This window comes from Agrilus planipennis, unplaced genomic scaffold (assembly GCF_000699045.2).
Source record: "Agrilus planipennis isolate EAB-ADULT unplaced genomic scaffold, Apla_2.0 scaffold15, whole genome shotgun sequence".
NCBI lineage: Eukaryota > Metazoa > Arthropoda > Insecta > Coleoptera > Buprestidae > Agrilus > Agrilus planipennis.
In genome coordinates, this window is record NW_020438871.1 from 1,298,961 (window position 1) to 1,310,180 (window position 11,220).

General features: G+C 32.9%; 1 protein-coding gene across 3 annotated transcripts in view; it reads right to left on the reverse strand.

Moving 5' to 3' along the window:
- The window catches only part of LOC108735209 (hemicentin-2-like), a 329,541-nt gene that overhangs the window by 211,812 nt on the left and 106,509 nt on the right, over positions 1-11,220 (reverse strand). The gene's annotated exons all lie outside the window — the stretch shown is intronic.

Consider the following 11,220-nt stretch of genomic DNA (forward strand, 5'->3'; position numbering starts at 1 on the left):
TGATTATGGATGTAACTTACAATAATAATATAACTGGACTTTACAATCGTTTCCTAATTACATCCCAATGGGCTTAATAATTATACTAAGGCTAAGTGAATGCTAGGGCAACGTATTTAAGGTAAAATGATCCCTCATATGTGGGACAAAATGATTCCGGAATCATTTTACCTTAATATAAATTAATCAAAGAAAAATGAAAGGTGCCTCAGAAAAAAGAAAGGCTAGTAAAAGTAAAACAGATGAGATTTGAAAGGAAAAATAGTAACCGGAAAAACTAAAGGAGCTGGGAAACTAACGGCGAGAATTCGGATGACATTAAATACGTAATATGTAGGGAAAAATTTAGATATTGAGTTAGTGAAGAAGGCTGGATTCAGTGCACTACTTGTGAATGGACACATGATATTATTGAAGACGAAAAAACTTAAAAACTTTTGGTTGTTTCATTCCCACCAGCCATTAATCCTGATGGGCGGGCAGTCTCTCCGGATTATGCCGGAAGAACCTCTTCGGGTGAGAAAGATGAGACGGACGAAATGAAGACAGAAGAGAATGAATGATTATCTGTGGAATATTACTGTCCCAGCATTTTTCTAAGTGATTCGAGTAAACCACAGAAAAACTTGCACCAAGGCAGACGGACCCGGAATCGAACCGAACTCTTGGTAGTGATGATGATTATACATGCCCTAGGTATAGGTGGTGAAAATGGGGTTAGAGACAATACCAGTGTTGGTCTTGCACTGCTTATCATTAGAGTCAAATAAGTCAGGATAGAAAAATGCATATTACTTCTTAATTTATTTTAACGTTTTCTGAACATCCCTCGTACCTACCGCCAATTTCTCTCGATAAAATGAAAGTTGGAAAATGTGGATTAATAATATCGAAAACAAAATTGTGACTTTAGCAAGCGGCTCAAAACGGTCGGTAAGAAGCAGAGAACAAAATAAATTACCAACTTGATGGAGGTATTTTCTTATCGCACATTGTAAATCATTCCATTATGCGTAGAAGATGTCAGAATCGTGTGAGGTTGACACCATGCCCCACCTAAATGGAACAAAGAACATTCAGACCATCCCTTTAATATTGCATCGCCTTTCCTTTAATGCTAATTTAGAATCGTATATTTCATTTTATACGTTACCAAAATATTTCGTTTAAAACATTCATTTGATTACGAACATGTACCTACTATCATTCATAACCTTATCATTTATTTATATTCGCACATATTCGCAGAACACAACCACATAAAAAAGTGGTATAGGCCCTTCGACGGAACTACGTATCATAAGAAACTTATAAGGACTTGATACCACTACACATTTAATATTAAAAAAGAAATTAATAAAAAAGTTAAGCATCAGCCGAGCATAGAGACCGAGTCCCCTCGCACGTCAGCCCACCATCGATACTAGTGGACCATTGTCGCTTTTTGAAAAATATTTTGTATGCTAACAGAACTCGATGCTAGTCTCTAGCTGATACTTGTCAGCTGATTTATGGTGGACCTGTAAAATATATGTAAAGTAGAAATTTACGAAATAACAGCGGACTTTTTTCTTTTACCATGTAATTCAGCCGGCGGACGTCTAGCCACCTCCAAAGCAACAGCACAGGTCTTTACTGAGCTTCTTGGAATTTAACTTAAAACATTTTCACCTGTTCTTTTAAGAAGAGTTTTGTAATAAATGTGGGCTTAGGATCATTCAAGTGCCAGAATCGACTCCAGAAACAAACTCTTTTATAACGATTTCTTGTCCATATGTTCTTTGTTTAAAAAGAAGACCTTCAAGGATGTAGTATAGCAGTAAATTACAAACAACGTTAGAGCGGAAAATATGTTTCGAGTTAATATTCTTGCTCTAAGGTGTGCAGTCGCGAAGAGTAAGTGGTAAAAGATGCCTTTACGCAAGAAAATGATATCTGCACATCCAATTACAAACAACACACGACAACCTTCCGCCGCTTTCAAGCAAGCAGGTCAAACAATAAAACCAAAACTTCAAGAAGTTTACGTTTTACTTTCTCCACACACCCCTTTGATACCGAGATGCGGGTATTGATTAATTTTCTCTCCGACATACCATCTCAGACAAGCGCCTCCTTTATTTGATATCTCTTCCCAAGAATATCTGTGCTAGAGGTACAACAATTAAGACTGAATAACTGGATCACATCGATAGTTAGAAAAGTTAAATTAGGATAAAGATAATAATATCAAACTTCAGAGGTATGTTTACTTTAAAGTGAAATTGACACCATGTGAATAATAATGATCAAACTATCATAAACCAATGTATTCCAAACAATCGGTCCTAATTTTGACTGCTTTTTGAGATTATGTCTAAATCTTGACATGCTGGGATTAAAGTGACGAACCCAAAAACATGCAATATATATAATCAGCCCCCCAGGTAGATAGATGGTTTTTTGTGTGACCGTTTAATTTACCACAATTCATTCGTTAGTCTTTATCAGTTATCATTTCTGAGAAACAGACAATTATGATGGAAGAACGAACAAGTAAAAATTAAAATTGAACTAAAATTATTTTCACTCTTTTATTAAAAAATTTAAAGCAGAGATGTAAGCCACTTTATCTTACAACGACAAATAAATTTAATTGAGAGTAGATATCCTTTTTTATTTGGAAATGATGGTTATGGTTTCGTATATGTAAGGGTTAAAGGCGAAACTTTGAAACCTTTTCAAATTAACGAGAATTAGCAAACCAAAGCGAAAGTTAAACTAGTTTGGTATGTCGAGTGAATGGGACAATTTAAAATCACGGCTTGCGTAAATTGTATTTCGTTTTCTAGTAAAGTCGAATAGGTATACGTGTAAAAGGGTCGGCATACACGGAAAAGGGAAAGAGTGGGAATTTAGCTGGAGGATAATGCCGTTGTCCGGCACGCTTGTAGAAAATTTTACTAATTAACGACGGTTAACTGGGAACTGTTGAAAATGCGACCGAAATAACAGGAAATTGGTACATTAGCGGTAATCTCGAACTCCTGCGGGGGCATCAGCAGTACTTGATTTAGACAAAAGCTTATCTCCACCTAGTCACATCGCTCCTGTTGCATTCGCGAACAGAATACTAAAGCAACAGACGTCTCTTCTCTTGCCGACCACAGCAGTCTTGCAAACAGGGAAAAACCTTTTAATTTTCTTCCGCTTCGGAAAACACGTCCTGAAATAATTATTGCAAAAATAAACTTCACCTTAGGGTTCATTCGCTCTTTGTAACAAGAAACGACCTAACAACTACCGAACGAATTCTTAATGAAAGGCCAACTCGTCCGTACCGCCCTTCTTCACATACACGACTGAATGACAGCGACGGAAAAAAATACATAAGGACATTATAATCCCTTCTTATCTTATTTCTTAAATCGTAAATCCCATACGAAGTACCCAATACATTTTCCACATGGCTCCTTTCACACTAATATCTTTTGCTACATGCACTATTATTTAACCCTTTATCGCAAGGGAAAAATATTTATAAATTGGCAAAAGTAACCAAGACCTCCAATACTCATGAGTTATGAGAGGATGGACCAAAAACGCACACAATACTGTTGCCTTTTTATACAAAAGATTAATGAACCTACCTACTAACGATTATCCTGAGAAGAACACGTTACATAATCTACAAAACTTAACTGTTTCCTTCTTCAAATCTCGAAAACCTCTTTATTAAAAACTATTTTGTTCTCAATAATAGCAGAAATTGATTATTCGTACCACGTCTTCAGCAGGTGGCTTTAAGTTTTGGTTGCACATTTATTGAGTATTCATCAGAGTATTCATGGGATAACACATAAATGGAATGGCACTTATCCTAAGTACGTAAGATATGGGCATTTAAAACAGCCTTTACTTCATTCCTCTTTATGTTAAATGCTTTTCAACTCAGACTTTTTAACGTTTTCTTTGGAATCAAGCTTATACATCAAACTCTATTGTACAAATCAATTCAATACAGAAGAAATACAAAAATTTAATTTATCTTCAACGTGTTCTCTAAGATTTTCAAACCACTTACTGCACCGCTTTACAATTTTAATAAGCCATTCAAGAGTGTAGTAGCATTATCGTAAAAAATCATTACGTACCATTCAAAGTCCTTTATTTTTCTGCTTGCGTTGTCTTAGGTGTGCAATGTTGCATGGGCGTACTCATCTTTTGAATGGTTTCCTCAAAAACTAAGGGCAATTCTTAACATATCGTACTTCAAATTTTTGTCTAGTACCACAGGCTACCTTTCTAGTATCTATTGAACTATTGCATGTCTATCAACTTTCCCGAAACAATCTAAATTTTATTTTTCTTTCCTTGTATAATCTTGTATTGATTCTCGCCAGTCTATATCCAGGAATTAGAATACGTCGATAATTCGGCAGGATTCTGGATCGATGTGGAGGTATTGTCAGACTAGAGATTTCCAAAATAGTCTGTATTGACTTCATATCAGCGAAAACAAAATTAAGACAGCATATGCAATATATAAATGAAGTCCATAAGAACAGATTCTATTTAAGCAGATCATAGAAAAAGTACTGCAGTATTCTAATTCATGTTACACTCAATAGACGGTAGTATATTATTTATCTAATTTTCATGATATGTCATTAAATATTACTAATTAGCCAATTACTAATTAATCCCATAAGAAATTCACATAGAAAGTCTAGACCAGTTGTAGGGTATGTGGCTAACGTGAATTTCTTGTGCGACCTTCATGAACGCTAGCCCTTGTATTAATTAATATATAATAATACAGATCCCGACACTTTAAAAATTAATAAAATTATATAACGTGTTGTCATCTGTTTATCGTAACATAAAGTACAATTCCGCAGTGGTGCAGCTCTGAAAGTCTTTCATACCTTTAAATTAAAGTCACCTCGAACAATAAAACAATACAAAACTACAAAGTACGTCGATGACGTACACGCAACCTCGTAATAATTTTATAGTACTATTTATTTATTGCGCTTAATTAATTACAGTGCTAGCTGGTGTAATGACAGTGAGAAGACAACAGTCGGCAGACTGGATATCGTGGTATATTCCGTTCATTTAGAGAAAGGTACAGCGTAAACGATTCGCACAAACGAAGCGTAGGAGACAGCTGGAATATAGTCGGTGGTTTACCCTCAGATGTCAATACAGTAGCGTACATGCTGATGACATTACATAAAATAAGTTTTTTAGTGAGCATTTTTGCATTTACTTATTTTTCATACCACAAAGTCTATTAAAATTGGTTGTGTAATTTTTTTTTCCGATCAAAGCCCAACGCCGTAATAAATAACTTCTAATAGTTACGTCCATTAAGGCAGTCCGTGCATATAGATATGTCATCGTGTACCATTCGCTAAGTTAACGGACCAACTTTTTTATTTAGTCGTGTTCTTCATATTTGAAACCTATACCGGTGTTTTACACGAATTCTACAACGACAATATTTATGCATTCCGTTTTTAGAGGTAGTAATTAAATGAGGACAGAAGAATAGTGGTTAGTATCGGTTTAAAGACATCTATTCTGGAGTTTTAGTCTTTTTTCTGCGAAATCAGAGTTTAGCTTAAACCCACAAGTGTTACAAAATGGCATAATAAACTTCTGAACTCGAAAAATGCTACCTAAACTTTTCCTCTAGCTGTATAATTACGAGAACTTTATCACATTTCCTCTTATAGGTACAGATGTGCATCACAGTAAAGTGGTGTTAAAAAAGGAAAAGTGCAAAACTTTTCAAAAAGGACTTTCTTACTTCTTACTTCATTTTCAATTAGCTTTCGTGTTTCATTTTCATTACGCACTGAACCAAGAAAAAAAAAATTAAAGCGACACAACCGACTCCCCGCACTACATACTTAAATATTTATTTATAAATGAAAAACTGTCGAAACTTTGATACAAGTCCATGAAATATTCATCCATCACACATAAAACTAGAACTTAGCAAAGTTTCATAATATAAATAAAATGACACAATTACAAACGATAGGTATAAGTAGAGTCACATTATCGTAATAATAACGTGGTAGAGGAAAGAATAACAAAAGCAAATAATAGCTGTACTAAATGTACTAATATCCTTTTAATGTAGTTAAATATTAAAATTTTGGTAGAAATTGTTTCTTTCTCTTGAATAGAATAAAAGCACAAAAAGGCTATTCGTATAGACGTTTCTAAAGTACAGTAAAGCAAAATTATAGGATCCAAATAAATTAACATGGGTGGAAATATAGGGCAAACGTATTTGTTCCACAATTCGACGAGGCAGCTAAAAGCAAGAGCAACCATTAATCAACGGTATTTTTGGTTTGCATAATAAAGAGCCTTATGGCCATAAAATCCATTGAATCGATCCTGCGATTAGAGGCAACCGCCTTCTTCTTAAGGAAATGGACGAGAATTTGTTCAATATCAGAATTTCGCTCTAACGGTTTTCTTAAGTTAGAAAGCACTAATATCACATACATAATTACAAGTTTCAATACATAATAACCAAATAATTAATATTCCGTTTTTTGACGGTTTATTAAATATTTAATTAAACATACATACGTATTTGATCCCATTTACTATAATGTAAGCAAACAATTTTTTATCAATATATTTATGTACATGCTTCAGACTATGTATGACTATATTAAATTTCTTTTGTAATTTTCAATCATTAACTTCCACCCCAAGCGTCTGCACCCTCTGTCCCCAATAGAAAACACTTGCAGTGTAATAAAGGTGCTATGCAACGGTACCATTCGTTCTTTAGACGAACTATAACTAGTTTATATTTAATTTAAAATTAACCGCTTATTGAAAGTTCTCCACCTAGTTTTTATTAGTCATTTAATAATTTCTGCAAATTTTGAATGGTTTAAATATTTTTAGGAATTTCTTTCGAATCTTTCTTTTCGCATCATTTTCAGATTTCTTCAACAGAAAGAAATTGATGGCCAGTTTCTAATAATTAACTAATTAATAATTTGTAATTTAAACGAATAAAAATGTTCAATTTAACAAATTCTAAGAAATGCCCTTCCCGTTGTAGCATTACTGTAAACGTTCAGGCAACTCAAACTCCAGTTTTATCAAATTTATTATATATATATTTTGAAATATTAATGTTTCAGTGACAAGCAAATTATGCTATTTTTTATGACTAAGTGAAAGCTTGGAAATTCATCTGCCTTTTTTAATTATTTTATATAGCTCAGTTTTTCATTAAACAATTTCTCTTTAATTATTTTCAATTAACTTTCATGTACACTTGAGAGGACTACGTAACTGAAACTTGTTTATCAAATTAATTACTTTTACAAAAGTATCGCCGGTATTTTAAAAGGAGATCTATTAAATATTGCACGTTTACGAAGTCAATATAGATGCATTGCAGTGATTGAGGGTGAAATGTCATTAAAAGGGAAACTGGCCATACGAAGTAGAACAAATATATTCGCATGAATTTGATACTCTGTAAAAGTTTGCTATTTTGTTTAAAACAGTGAATGCAGAAATTGTTTCGTATTCTTTTATTAATCAGATAAATTTTCAGTGTCTTTAAATAAAATCAGAGGGTTCCGCTCTAAACGACTTTATGTTTTACGATATCGTAGTAAAAAATTCGCATAAATCTTGCCATTTAAGATCGAAATTTGCCGATAAAGAAAAGTCGATAACTGATACATATATATATATACACACGAGACAGGCTCTGTCCGTCAGCTTCTAAAGATAACCCATGGATTTTGGCGTATTACCTTATGCAGCACACGGGGAAAACCTAGCAATAACGACGTCATAAAACATTCGTTTAAAGAGGCGCGATAAAGAATGTATACGTTAAATCGAACTTTAATTTTCCTTTCCAAAAACTTGATTCCAAAAGAAAACTTGAAAAATCCTACACGTCTTTCTATTCATTTTTATAAATTGCGCATTTTTTCCCATTACATAAATGTTCTAAAAAAAAAAAGTTTTCTTTCTCTTTTATTTAGCCCTAAACCATTTTGTTTTTATATCTTCTGTCATAATAAATAAGAACAAGTTAAAGGTAACTGAGATCTGAACGGTGTAATTAAAATAATCGTATTAGCTGAAATTTCATCCGTTTTGCCGTTGCAGCATTACTGGAAACGTTCATTTTGCGTCAAAATATCCATCCATTACCTGATTAGCCGTCTTGGCTGTACGAATAATGGCCATCCAAAAGATACATGCACGCCGAGTCTTGAGGAATTTCAGAATTATAAGTCGTTTGACCTAAAAAGCGAGACATGTCTGAGCTCTCGTGAAATTGAGAATGAGCAACGGAATATGAAAAAGACGCGATTAGTTTTACCGTAACTGAGCTTCTGTCTGCTCTATGCAACGCTATATTATGTTCTACATTTCATGTCCTACGTATGTTCTTTCCATTTTGCTTATATTACAATGAAATCGAAATGAGGAACGTATTTTGGCACACATATCATTTCTGTCAAATACAGTCACCTACACATTTGTCCTTTTGGTTCAACAGACGCATAGGGGTAGGTGATCAAAAGAGAAAGAAATTCTCAAATTGTTATATATTTTATTTAATGTTTTTTTGGGTAATTTATATTTTCTACTAAGTATAAAAAGGAGTTTTTTTATCCTGGGGGGCTTTTACGGATTCTCAACCCAAAAAAATCAGGTACAGCATGACTAACTGATACTAGTGCTATTAGTTTTTACCTGTCACTTCGTCCCCATGATTCTATTTCTTCTTTATCTAATACAATTGTTGTAATCAATAAAAAACATTAAACGTATGCTAGATCACTCCTGATGAGTAATATCCTCCTTCTAATGCCTATAAAATTCCATACAAAAAAAAACATATGAACTTAAAAAGGGTAGTAGATATTACAGATATGATTCAATGAAAGTCTCAACCCAGGAGACCCTAATATCCTGTGATTTTCGTCAAAATTATTGAAGCCGTTTTCGAGAACCCATTTACATTTTAGTAAAAATTATTTTTCCTGAAGATGGTCCCTCATTTAATCGAATTCTTAATAAAATAAAAACATTCTCTCTGAATTTTGCTTATAGACATGAATTGCATTTTTTACTTAAAATGGATCCTTGTTCAACTTCTTGATCTAACAAACCCTTATCATCTAAATTTAATTTAAATCGGTTTCTGAGAATCCCTTTACATTCAAGAATAACTCACTTGATTAGAGCAAACAAAATTTTATTTAATAGAGTGTAAGTTCTAACGTTTTTAATACAATTCAGAGAATATTTGACTTCGGAAAGTATATAAGTATTTAAAAGCATAATTGAGATTTCGTAAAAAGTATCTTTTGAGCTATTAAATGTATGAAGTTGCATTTTTAAGAAAACTTTTTAACGTGTTGCGATCGTGAAAGTTGCTGGCGGTGAAAAGTTAAAGTAGTTATGAGAAAACTCATAAATTCAAAAGACAATAACTATTTCAGGACGCTAAGCTTTCAAACTGTTTTCGTAAAGAAACGTTGCTGCATTTATTAATGCGGTTAGATTAATAGTTTGTTGTACATAAACAAAGACTGACAAACTTGAACTAACTTCAAACTATTGTAATTCAAATTGTGCTCCATCAAAAAAGCACAAACTGAACAAGCATTATTTGCATTCCATTTTTTTTGTCGTCAAAATAAAATATTTACTAGTTAATACAAGAATACTAATTATTATTATAAGAGCAGTAACTTAATTTGAAGAGAATGGGTCTAAAAACTAATAGATAATTACGTATTTGGGACTAGATTTTAGTTTTAGTCAAAAAGACACTGTTTAACAAAATTCACCTTGATCTTTCAAAAAGTTTTTTACATTCTTTACTACCCATATTTTTCCACTTGTATTTAGTATTCTACGTTGTCTCCTCTTTAATATTATATTTCTATATCTCTGATAATAAATGTGTATCACCGGAACAAACCTTAAATCCTAAAACTTAATACTTTTTTACCCTCGTCTCGATCGCAGGCATCGTGACTATGCATTTGTTTAAATTTCAATTATAATAAAAATTTCAGAGGTAATCTTCACATCGATTGCGTTATCAATATTTAATCGTTTCGTAAATGAGAGTGAAAAGGAATATAAATGAAGGGCGTCGATTATAAGAATTTCGGTTGCAATAAAAAGATCAAAAAAGTTTGTCATATAATTTTAAAGTTAGATTTTCCAAGCGCTTACAGTTTTTGTTATGAGTCTGTTCCAGACAGCGTAAAATACAAGGGAATACAAAAAGTAGGTGACTGACACGTCCCATCTAAACGTTAAAGCAAAAGAAATACGAAATTTATATGTATCGCGCTTTTTTGGTCATTTTGATTAAAAGTTACCCACTTTGGTGTCTCCAACTTCAATGATAACCATTCTATTATACCCCTAGACTAACTAATGCGCAAACATCTTACCTACCCATTTATCATATTTTATCACAAGCAACCATCTTGAAAACTTTTTTGAATTATAACTAGCATTAATTCATTTGACTTGAATGTAAAGTTAGGCAATGTTTTTTTATCTTTGATATGTTACTTTTTTTTCAATATACGTACAAATCACGAACGTTTTTAACATTACATACAGAGAAATCAATTAAGCAGAAGATAATTCAAAAGTAAATCTTCCTAAAGAGACTCACCTATATCTTTTGGAAAGCTTAAGTCAAGATCATTCGAATGATACCACTGTTAGAGCCCTGAGACAGTTATTTTATAGTTGACAGTTCACTCATTTTAGCAAAACAAATACGATACAGTATTTGGAGCCATCCCGAGTCGAAAAATTGGGACTCATTTTATCCTCAAATGAACTATTTAGACTCATTTTTTCCTCATTTAGACGTTTTCAATCTCAGATACCTCAATAAGTTTTCATAAGACTCATCACATTGGATTCTAAAAAGTCTCACTTTATTCTCAATGTCTGCAATCCTATGGCAATAGTCCTCAATTTAACCTCAACAAGAAAAGAATGAGACTTTTTGAAGACAAAATGAGGTTTCCTAAATAATCTTTACTCCTCAAAAGTCTCATTTTGTCCTGATACGGGAAAACCGCGGATAAAATGAGACTTTTGAGTCTTGTAGTTTGAAATATCCCTAAAAATTCTATTGAGATCAAATGAGGACAAAATGAGTCCCAATTTTTTGACTCGGGA